Here is a 12,719-nt window from a genome sequence, read left to right as displayed (position 1 = left end):
CCTGTTAAACCCCAGAAAAAAGTGGTTGCCACAACTTCTAAAAGTAGTCCTGTCCAATGTTAAAAGTGCTTACAGACCCTGTATCTCAGCACCAAACAAACGAAAACATCAACAAAAATGTTTACAGAGAGCTAGGGCTGTAGCTCAGAGGTAGAGTGCTTGCCTACTAATTTTACTATTTATAAAATTAATTAAAATATATTTAAAAAATAGAAAGGGGATTATGTATATTTTACTTTTCTTTCTACTCCACTAATAGCATTTGTTTTATCATATTATAAAAGGTTTAGTACCATTAATATTATGTAGGAACTTTCTAAGATTTCTGTAGAATGTTGGGAGGAAATCAATAAGATAATTAAGAAGGTGGAAAATATTCATGAATCTTGATTTCATTCAGAAACAACTGTTATTATGCAGGAACAACTATTAAGAATAGAATTTTAATTCCTGCCATGAGATTTTAAAGCCTAATAAACAGAGTTAATTCCTCTTTCAGTATAATGTTTTTAGTATTGCCATACCTTTTCACTCACAAACTATATACCTCAAAGTAAACAAAATTGGCGTTCAAAGAGATTTTGAGTCATTAAAAACATGAAGTTGTTCAGTGACTATAATTACTAAACTTCTAGCAATTACTCTCTTTTCCTGACATCAGATTAAAAGTTTTATCATATATTAATTATTGCTTTGGGCATGGACTCTGAATTTCACTGAGTTCACCAGCTCTAGACGCCTACAAATATGTTTTGCTATAAATTACTGGCACTGTTTCTGTTGATATTCAGCATAATCAAACATTTGTAAGCATGCTGTCTTTTCAATCTGTTCAGCTGATGCACTTTACCTGATCTTTCATTAAAGTAATCAAAACACTTGCTGTGTCGCATCTAATGAATGTTGCATGTATGATTAAGTGCTTTCATTCATATTGCAAGTTTGATTTAATGTAATCTGCCTTTCAGACAGCCATTAGCCTAGCTCCTACGTGAATTCGATTAATTGGCTGAATTCTTCCAGATGTCCATTAAGCATTACAGGAATTTCTATGTAGAAACAGCAGGAACTGTCTAGCACAGAACCAAACAATGAAATGTTATATTGCTGCCATGACTTACAAAAAGCTGGATTCATTTTCATTAATAAAACATCTGTACTCCTGCACAGCTATGCATTGAGATGCATTTATTTTATATGTTTATTTCTCTTATGACTGTAAAAAGATAGTTAAACAGAAGCACATTTACTGATATGTAGACCCAGAGTTTAGCAGATACTGATTGATAAAACAGTTCATTTTTTTTAAGTTTACAGTAGGTCCTAAGCAGAAGATATATACTAACAGACACCTGTTTGAAACTGTATTTTAAAATACCCTGGATTATCACAATAGAAGTTTTAAAGTGACATTAGATATTTATTTTGAAAATGACTTGATGGCTCTGCCCACGCCCAAGCTATCAAGTCTTCAGAAGAGAAAGGGGTAAATGTGGCTGTCTGCTGGGATGACTTGCTATTGTTCTGGACACCTCTGGGTGTCTTTCCACTCAGTATGTTTTGTTTTGTTTTCAGTGTTAGTAGTTCTTAAAGAACAGGTAGAGATTCAGCCTTGTGTACATCTAGCTCAGTACATTTTACCACTTATAAATGCTTGTTACCCAATCATTTGGGGAATTTATGACTAATAATGGAAATAAAAGGTAAAACTGAAAGGAAGCTAGTATTAGACAAGGACAATTACATACTCTAACACCAATAATCATCTTGAAATTAAGAGAGTACCACAAAAGTAACTGTGTCTCGTATACAAGGATCTACAAATTGGTCTTACCCATTAAAGTTGAAAATCTTTTCTTATGCCCATAACTTTATGAAATGAAGTTTGTAATGTATGTAATCCCTGCTATAAAGACATATAGTATTGAACTTTAAGATTAAAATGCTTTTCATCCTTTTGTATCCTTAAACAATTAGAGAAAATAGATAAACTTGGAGAGGAGAAAAAGTAATCTCATAGCATACATTCAAACCATTCATCATAAACTTAAATATTTCTAAAATAATTGAACATTGAAATTTTAAGTTTTACCTGAAATGACTTCTCTATTAGTAGTTTCTACTTCACTGGGTGGGGCTGTTTTAAAAAGTGATTGTTTATTACCTACTAGTCTAGTCTAATTATGAGTATGTGAAGTTATACTAACTGGAAGAGGACATCTTTCAGGATCAGATCATCAGTCATACATGCCATGTGAATAACATGATGTCTCTGGAGTTCTATCATGGGGCTTAAACAGGCAATATCTGCCTTGATGGCAAGTTTGTCAATGTTTAGAGAACAGAAAATTCTAAAAAGGAAGATAGTTGACAGTCTCCTTGTTGGTCTTGTTACTAAAAGATTTAAAAATTTTTGAGTTTGCCAAACATTTTCAAAACATTAGCAAAAATTTACTGCTATGGAAATATAGAGACATATAAGCCACAGTCTCTGCTGCACTCATAGGAGAAAGCAAGCCTGTCCATTACATGACAAGCACCATTCTAAAAGTCATTTGAAGCCCTGTGACAGCATAAAGGTGGGAATGCTGCTCTCAATTCCCTCGGGCTTCACAGAGTGAACATGGCAGCTGCGTCTTGGAAGATGAGTAGAAGTGAGGACGGGGAAATAAAAGGAGGACATGGGAAGTAACAGGGTGTCTGAAGGACCAAGAGTAAGGCATGCTGGGAGCAGGGCGCATTGACTCCTCTTCCTGCTGTGTCCTTTCACGCCTAGAGATATCCATTTAGAGGATGGTCCTGATCCCTTACCATGCCCTCACTCATTCATTTCTCCTGTTAGAATGACTTGCTCTGACTGGTGAGATCTTGGTGTTCTCATGTATGCTATGAAATTACTTTATCTCTCTCCAAGAACTTGGTGAGCTCAGCTCAGCCATTTCCTTCCTTGCTCCTCTTTCTCACTGACCTGGTCTGCTCTTGACCTTACATAAGTTTAGAAGTAATTGGTTGCCCTGAGAGAAGAGGCCAGTAGTTATCCAATCCTTCCTGGGACAGGATGGGTATGTATGTCTAATTCTGAAGTTTGGAATTAAGAAAACCCTTATTTTCTACATCTAAGTCACATCCTCCAACCTAGTGATCCACAATAATAAAATTCAGATTTTGCTCTCAAATTGCCTCCTGCAGTAGCTTGAGAACTTGGACAAGGCATGGGAATGTAGTTTATCCTACCCCCATACCACCACCACCACCAACAACAACAACAAAAAAGAAAACCCTCAAGACCCTCAAGAAATGTACAGGCCTAGGGTCATGAAAGTCTTAAATTCAGAGGGTCGAAGCACTGAGAAATGAGACTGGAGAAGTAAGGAGGCCAGACTGTGAGAGCCACCAAACCTCAACAGAATTCACTGAAACACTTTGCTGCAATTCTACGATGGAGTCGTTATCTAGGAAAGTGACTTGTCACCCAAACAAAGCTTCTCTAGATGTGACTCCTTGCTTCTTAGGCAGTGACTTTCAAGCTTTACTGTACATTATAATTAATTGATAAATACAGATCTCAAGCCCAATCCTCAAATATTCAGATTGAGATTGAGTACAGTATGAGTCCAGGAAGCAGTACGTTTAAAAGATTCCATAGGTGATTCTCATGCCAGAATCTTTTTTTTTTTTTTTTTTTTTTGGTACCAGTGATTGAATCCAGGGGTGTTTAACCATTGAGCCACATCCCCAGCCCTTTTTATTTTTTATTTTGAGACAAGATCTTGCTAAGTTGCTTAGGCCTCACTAAATTGTTGAGGCTGGCTTTGAACTTGTAATCCTCCTGCCTCAGCTTCTAAGCAACAGGGATTAGAGGTGTGCACCACTATGCCCTGCTCGTGCCAAAATTCTCAAAGCCACCTCTGAAGAAAGACTATTGGAGGTCTGAGTTAAAGCTTTATAGTTCTAGAAATTCAATATTGTCAGAATACTCAGAGATGCTCGGATTCATGCCAACCAAATTCCAAAGACACCTAAATATAAACTAGACTATGGATTGATTTACAGTAAAAACTATAACTTTAAAAGACTAGAGTCCTTGGGACTATTGAGTGCATACTCTTTCTATAGGAAAATCTATATGGGAAGCCATATTACAGCTAAAGACTGCTCAGTTACCTCAGAATCAGTAGTGGGCCTCCGTTGGATTACCTGAACTAATAGCATCAGGATCTCCACTATTGGGGGTAGACTTGCCAGGGGTCTGGGAGTTGTTCCCTCTGCCCAAGGTCATACTGACAAATTCTTATCCTTGACCTCTTGTTATCTTCTACTTCTAACACGTTCTTCAGGGGTTTTTTTGTTTTGTTTTGTTTTGTTTGGGGCAGTACTGTGGATTGAACCCAGGGAGGGCCTCATTCATAAAACATAAGCACTCTATCCCTGAGATACATCCCCAGCCCCAAACTTCAAGTAAGATTAAATATAACTGATAAAGTTACTGATTTAGATATACTAATGTAGTTGCATTTATTTTTAACATATTCACTCACTACCTTAAATAGAATTCAGGTGCCCTCAGAACTCACATTCACATTTACAGAGTATTGTTCAGAGCTAAATATTTCTACAAGTGAATATAAACTTCATGGTGTTAGGCACTTCTTATTTAACACTTTAACCCAAGTGCCTAACATAAACAAATAATCAGGGCTGAGGCTGGGGCTCAGCAGTAGAGTGCTTGAATAGCAGGTGTAAGGCCCTGAGTTTGATCCTCAGCACCACATATAAATAAAATAAAATAAAGTGATTGTGTCCACCTACAACTAAAAAAAAATTTTTTAAAAGAATAGTCAATTATACATATATACATATTTTTTAATGAATGAGCAGTTAGCCTTATGTAATACATGACCTTTTTTCATTTTTTTTAAAGAGAGAGTGAGAGAGGAGAGAGAGAGAATTTTTAATTTTTTTTTTTTTTTTTAGTTTTCGGTGGACACAACATCTTTGTTTGTATGTGGTGCTGAGGATCGAACCCAGGCCGCACGCATGCCAGGCGAGCACGCTACCACTTGAACCACATCCCCAGCCCCTTTTTTTCATTTTTATTCTCAGAGGAAACCCTTAATTCCAAAGTCTGGAATGGCTACATTGCTACATTGCTGTTGCCTCCTATGGATTTACCACACACCTCAACAAAATGCCTAAAGTAAAATCAGCTTATATGTGTGTGTGTGTGTGTGTGTGTGTGTGATCTTAGTGTTTCATGTCAGAATCTGTTTTGATTTTTAGTATCAATCTTTGATGACTATGTTTTGAGTTCCCCACTGGTTAAAAAGAACAGGAAGTGTCTTCTCACACCAGAATAAAATGGAAGAGAAATGAAGATGACTAAAAACCATTTCTTAGTATTTGTGATGGACAACTCAATCTAAGAACTTTTTCCTTGGTGTGTCAGGGAATGTCATCAAATACACCCTGTACCCTCTTCACGAAAAATGTAAGGAAGAGGTTCTTTAGCTTCTGAGCTGAAAAAATGTTCATAAATATTGGGAAACCTCAACTAATTAAAAATGAAACGCAGCCAGCTAAGCTCCAGTCATTTTTAATTTACAATATGGCTTTGCTTCCGAGGCAAATGTGGACAAGTCACAACTTCTTTTGATGCCGGAGGGATTGAAAAAATTAAATCAGCAGGATTGGCTATTGATGTTTTCTAGCAAATGTTTTGAAATCTCTGCCTTTCATCCATCTTGTAGGAAAATAGGATTGCTTTGTGAACCTTCAAAGATATTAATTCCTTTAATAAATCCTGACTTGTATGTTGAAAACTTCTAACAGTTAAGTTTCTGTAGCAATCTCTACATCAGGGGTAAATGTTGCCCGCAGGCAGACTCCCAATTTTTTTTTCCAACTATCATCATTCTTGGTCTGAAACTGGGGCTAACCAACATTACAACAGATTAAACATACCTTCTGTTCAGCCTCTTTTCATAAGATTTCTTTATTATATTCTTTGCAAGGCAAATTTCATGACAGGCTGTTTGCCTTCCTAGTGATCAGCACTTAATGAGATAAAGCACAAACATAAGCAGTGACTGTCCCAGTTCTGTACTTTGATCCCTGCCCCTCTAGTCAATGTGAAAAAACAGGGAGAGCTTGAGGTTCTTAAAGTATAGTGAATATTTGTCATTTAATAAACCAATCAGAGTTTCATTCAATAAAATGAATAAAAATCAAGTATAGGAAGTCAAAACACAAATGCACAGAGATGGTACCATGTGTGCATGCTTGAAAGGTGAGCTCCACAGGGGAGGGACGCTGAGCATATTGTGAAGATTCAGGGCACAGTGTCTACTTTAACACTTTTCACCATGATGGTTAGACAAAGACAGTAGAAACAAGAAGATATTACCAAAACTACCCGATGACCCTCTTGAGGACAGCATTATGTCAGAGTTTATTAAAAGGAAGCATTTATAACATTGGTTTTAAATGTTGTTCTGAGGCATTCTCCTTGAAATTCCTGCTTAAGGGAGTAAATATTAATGTGCCTCTGCCGAAAAAAGCATGAGGTTTTCTGTTTTGTGCAAGGCATTAAGAAAGAGACTGATCAATAGACTGGCTTTTGTGGGAAAGACGCTTGATGATAAATAAATAAGCTAACACCTTTCCCTTGGAGACTAAACTAGAGGGAGGATCTACATAATTTTTGACTATAGAAAAGAAATTGACAAAGGGGCGAAAAAACGACCTATGTACAGGGCAGAATTAGGGACATTTTGAGACAGTTCTAGAGCCAGCAAGCCAGCAAGGTCCAGCATCTCTCTTCCATGAAAACTCTTTATCATTCTTTTTTTTTTAATTTTTAGTCATAAACGGACACAATACCTTTATTTTTATTTGTTTATTTTTATGTGGTGCTGAGGATCAAACCCAGTGCCTCACATGTGCCAGGCAAGTGCTCTATCACTGAGCCACAACCCCAGACCTCTTTATCATTCTTGAATTAATGATTTACTTTAAATTTATACTACTAAAAAGTTAAAAGTAATAAGGAGATTAATCCTATATAAACTGTCACGTTATTAATGACCATGGAACTATACATTTAGATATATTTTTCCTATTAAGATATAATAGTGAAGCTGGGTACAGTGACACATGCCTGTAATCCCAGTAGCTCATGACAGGAGGATCACAAGTTCAAAGCCATTTTAGCGAGGTCCTAGGCAATTTAGCAAGACTCTGTCTGAAAATAAAAAGTAAAAAGGGTTGGGGATATGACCCTGTGGTTAAGCGTCCCTGGGTTTAACCCTGGTACCAAAAAAAAAAAAAAAAGGAGGGGGCATTGCTGGGGCTGGGGCTCAGTGGTAGAGCACTCGCCTAACATGTTCGAGGTACTGGGCTGGATCCTCAGCACCACATAAAAATAAATAAAATAAAGGTATTGTGTCCAACTACAACTAAAAAATATATTTTTTAAAAAAGACATAATAATGAAAAATTGGGGCTGGGAATGTCGCTCAGTGATGTAACATTTGCCTACTCATTGATGAGGGCCTGGGTTTGATTCCTAGCACTGAAAACGAAGGAAGGAAGGGATAGAATAATGAAAAGTTAAATATTAAATACTTTAAAAATTATGCTTTTTAGAATAATTACCTACCTGTATAATTGTGTACAGGATGTGTATAGCAAGAACACACACACACATTTCAGAATATATATCACTGCTATCGAAGTCAATCAGTTCTTAAATTTAAATAGCAATGTTCTGCCTTTATCAAAGCAAAATATTTAAGAATAAAGAGTTAGTATTTCTATAAGTTCCAAAAGTAAATTTTAATTTCTTAATTCAATAATAATGTGATCTCCATAGTAGTTTATTCAATGTTTGAAAAAATCAGTTTTTAATTGAACTCTAGAGAGGATTCTACTTGCAGTTATTTCTTTTGCTCCCTGCCTTTGGAGTTTATGATTTTTTAAGTCTAAGGAGGATTCTGAGCCTCTTTATTTTTAAAAAATTCCATAGGTGATTCTACTGTGCAGTTAAAGCTGAGAACTAATGACTTAGAGGAACCTAATTAAAGAAAATATTGTCACCACTGAGACAACCTCTGTCATTAACAGCAGAAATAAACCAAATATGGGGCTGGTATTGTAGCACAGTGGTAGACCACTTGCTTAGTACACACGAGGCACTGGGTTCGATCCTCAGCACCACATGAAAATAAATAAATATAATAAAGGTATTGTGCCTGTCTAGAAATGTTTTTAAAAGCTACTTCATTAGAAAAAAAGAAAGAAAGAAAGAAACCATCAATAAGTTCTCAAACTACTCCAGAAAAAGAGTCACTACACAGAGTAGAGGTACTCTGTAAACCAAAAGTGGAGTGTATTAAGAGCTAATGGCATTATGTCAGCAAGAGGTTGGAGTACACAATTCCAAGAGGTGTTTTTATTTTTTCCTTTCTGTTTCCTCGTCAGTTCCAAGCTCTTTGTCCCTCCTCTTCCCAATAGAAAAACTAACAAACAAACGGAAACATAAAAACCAACTTTGTCCAAACTCTGGAAAACAATCAAAGATTTACAGCACCTAAATGAAAGCTGAATCAAGGAAAAGCAGCTTGGAAACAGTAGGGAAGGTTTGTGGTGCTTAAATGTTTTTTCCCTTCCCTCTGGATGATGGCGGTGTTAAAGTGGCAGCAGCTTGGGAATATTTAGAATCTAAATAATTTTCTCTGAGATCGTAAAGTTCATTTTGTAGGATCACAGGATGGTGTTGCTATACGTTTTGTTTTTTTTTTAATTTGTATACTGTGTCCAAAGTTGCATTTTTAAAAGCGTTAATGCTTTTTCTAAAGTAATTTGTTTTCTGGTAGGTTAATTGGTGGTTTGAATACAAAAAAAAAAAAGACAAGACCTGAGAAGACCCTCAGTGCTCACCTCAGGATGATCCCTATGCTCAGTGCAATCCTATATAATAAGTGTGAAAGTGACCACCACAGAGCCAATCTGCAAGTACTAGTAGAGTTGCTGGTTGTTGTTTTTTCCCCTCTCTCTCTCCCTCTCTCTATTTCTTTGTTTTGTTTTGTTTTAGTTCATTTTATTTTTTAGTTTCCAACCTTCAAGAAAATCTCTGAAGGAACAGAGTTTTCTTTTTTTTTATTGGTTGTTCAAAACATTACAAAGCTCTTGACATATCATATTTCATACATTAGATTCAAGTGGGTTATGAACTCCCATTTTTACCCCAATACAGATTGCAGAATCATATCGGTTACACATCCACATTTTTACATGATGCCATATTAGTGACTGTTGTATTCTGCTACCTTTCCTATCCTCTACTATCCCCCCTCCCCTCCCCTCCCATCTTCTCTCTCTACCCCAACTACTGTAATTCATTTCTCTCCCTTGTTTTTTTTTTCCCATTCCTCTCACAACCTCTTATATGTAATTTTGTATAACAATGAGGGTCTCCTTCCATTTCCATGCAATTTCCCTTTTCTCTCCCTTTCCCTCCCACCTCATGTCTCTGTTTAATGTTAATCTTTTCCTCCTGCTCTTCCTCCCTGCTCTGTTCTTAGTTGCTCTCATTATATCAAAGAAGACATTTGGCATTTGTTTTTTAGGGATTGGCTAGCTTCACTTAGCATAATCTGCTCTAATGCCATCCATTTCCCTGCAAATTCCATGATTTTGTCATTTTTTAGTGCCGCGTAATACTCCATTGTGTATAAGTGCCACATTTTTTTATCCATTCATCTATTGAAGGGCATCTGGGTTGGTTCCACAGTCTAGCTATTGTGAATTGTGCTGCTATGAACATCGATGTGGCAATATCCCTGTAGTACGCTCTTTTAAGGTCTTCAGGGAATAGTCCGAGAAGGGCAATAGCTGGGTCAAATGGTGGTTCCATTCCCAGCTTTCCCAGGAATCTCCATACTGCTTTCCAAATTGGCAGCACCAATTTGCAGTCCCACCAGCAATGTACAAGAGTACCCTTTTCCCCACATCCTCGCCAGCACTTGTTGTTGTTTGACTTTATAATGGCTGCCAATCTTACTGGAGTGAGATGGTATCTTAGGGTGGTTTTGATTTGCATTTCTCTGACTGCTAGAGATGGTGAGCATTTTTTCATGTACTTGTTGATTGATTGTATGTCCTCCTCTAAGAAGTGTCTGTTCAGGTCTTTGGCCCATTTGTTGATTGGGTTATTTGTTTTCTTATTGTTTGATTTTTTGAGTTCTTTGTATACTCTGGATATTAGGGCTCTATCTGAAGTGTGAGGAGTAAAAATTTGAGGAACAGATTTTTCAATGACCACACATGACAAAGAATAAAGCATTCAATAATTTAAAAAAACACCCTCAAGCTCTTGAGAAAAAGAAAAAACAATCTGATTTCTAGAGTTATCTCATAATAATATTCCAATGTCCAGTTTTTAATTTAAAAAAAAATCATAAGACCTACTTGCTAAGTGTGGCAGCACATGCCTGCAATACCAAATGTTTGGGAAGCTAAAGCAGGCTGATTACAAATTTGAGGTTAGCCTGAGCAATTTAGTGATACCCAGTCCCGAAACAAAAAACAAACAAACAAAAAATGTAAAAGACTAGCACTTACCTAGCATTTATGAGGCCCTGGATTCAATCCCCAGTACCAACAAAACAAAAACACATAACTTATAACTTAAACACACACACACACACACACACACACACACACACGTGCACAAAAGTGTAGCCTATTCAGAAGGGAAAAGAACCAACTGACTGAAATCACCCATAAAGTAGAAGAAGAAGTTAACTGAGTGGAATCTAAAAGGACTTGTGGGATATCATCAGGAAGACTAGAAAGACTATTTGAAGAAATCATGTTCAAAAACCTTCCAAATATGATGAAAGACAAAGAAAAATCCAGGACCATATGGCTTTGTGATGAATTCTAGCAAATGTTTAAAGAAGAGTTAACATAAATTCTTTTCAAACCATTCTGAAAAATTAAAGAGGATGAATTTTTTTTTAAGCATTGCTGGGTATGGAAACCAGGGCCTTGCATATGATAGCAAATGCTCAACCACTGAGATATGCTCCTATGCTCAACACTTTCTAACTCATTCTTAGAGGTCAGCATTATCCTGATTCCATAGCCAAATAAAGACACAGGGTGAGGTTGGGGTTGTGGCTCAGTGGTAGAGCGCTTGCCTAGCATGTGTGAAGCCCTGGGTTTTCCTCAGCACCACATAAAAAGATATATATATATATATAGATATAGATATAGATATAGATATAGATATAGATAGATAGATATAGATATATTTTTTTAAGACATGGGGAAACAATTATAGACCAAAAGACTTTATGAACGTAATGCAAAAAAACTCTCAACAAAACACTAACCTATTTCAGCAGTATATTAAAATGATGATATACCATAACCAAGTGGGATTTATCCTAGGAATGAAAGAGTGATGAGAAAATCCATCAACATAATCATACTAACAAAATGAAGGTTATAAAACACAGAATTATCTCAACCAATGAATAAAAGCATTTAGTGAAGTTCAATACTTTTTCATGATTAAAAAAAAAACAGAACTAGGAATAGAAACGAACTTTCTTTACACAGTGAAGGGCATTTGTAAAAAAAAAAAAAAAGTCCACAGCTAACACTAATGGTAAGCAACTGAAAGTGAGAATTTCCCCTCAGACCAGGAATGAGACTAGAATGTTCACTTTCACCACTGCTATTCAACATTGTACTGGAAGTTCTAGCCAGAGAAATTAGGAAGAAAAAAATAGTCAACTAGAGTAGAAAGAAGTAAAACTATCTCTATTTGCAGATGACAAGTTCCTGTACAAATATAAAATCTCGAAAAAAGTCCTCAAGAAAACTACTAGAGTTGATAAATGAATTTAGCAAATCCAAAAAGAAATTAAGAGAGTGACTCCATGGGCTGGGGATGTAACCCAGTGGTAGAGTGCTTGCCTGGCACATCTGAGCCCTGGATTCAATCCCAGCACTGAAAAAAAAAAAAAGTTATTCCATTTATAATAGTATGCAAAAACCACCACCACTTAGGACTAAGTTTAACCAATAAGGTAAACGACTAGTACCCTGAAAACTACAAAACTGCTAAAGGAGTTTAAATAAGACCTAAATAAATGGAAATAGAGTCTACATTCTTGGGCAAAATGACTTATGTTGATCAGATTTCAGTATTATACAGAGTGATTCAATACAATTATTACAAAAATTTCAACCGTCTTTTTTTTTTGTCAGAATGGAAAGGTTGATCTGCAAATTTATATATAATTTCATGGGACCCTAACTAGCTAGAAAAAATAAAAGAAAACTAAAACAAACTTAAAGGCAAAGATCAAAGTTGAAGGATTTACACATTCCAATTCCTAATTTTACTATAGAACTACAGTAATCAAAACATTGTGATACTAGCATAAGAATAGATATGTAGGTCCATGGAATAAAATTGAGATTCCAAAAATAAATTGATGGTCCATTGATTTATAATAAGGGTACCAAGATAACTCAGTGAGGAAAAATAGTCTTTTCAACCAACAGTGCCAGCTTAACAGATATCTATATACAAATGAATGAAGTTGGCTTCTCCTACCTCACACCATACACAAGAACTAAGAGGAATCGGATTATAAAATTTTATCTATGCTGTAGCCTCAATTGCATAAAGTTATATATCCATA

This window comes from Marmota flaviventris, chromosome 2 (genome assembly GCF_047511675.1).
Source record: "Marmota flaviventris isolate mMarFla1 chromosome 2, mMarFla1.hap1, whole genome shotgun sequence".
NCBI classification, from domain to species: Eukaryota; Metazoa; Chordata; class Mammalia; order Rodentia; family Sciuridae; genus Marmota; species Marmota flaviventris.
This window is presented reverse-complemented; position numbering follows the sequence as displayed.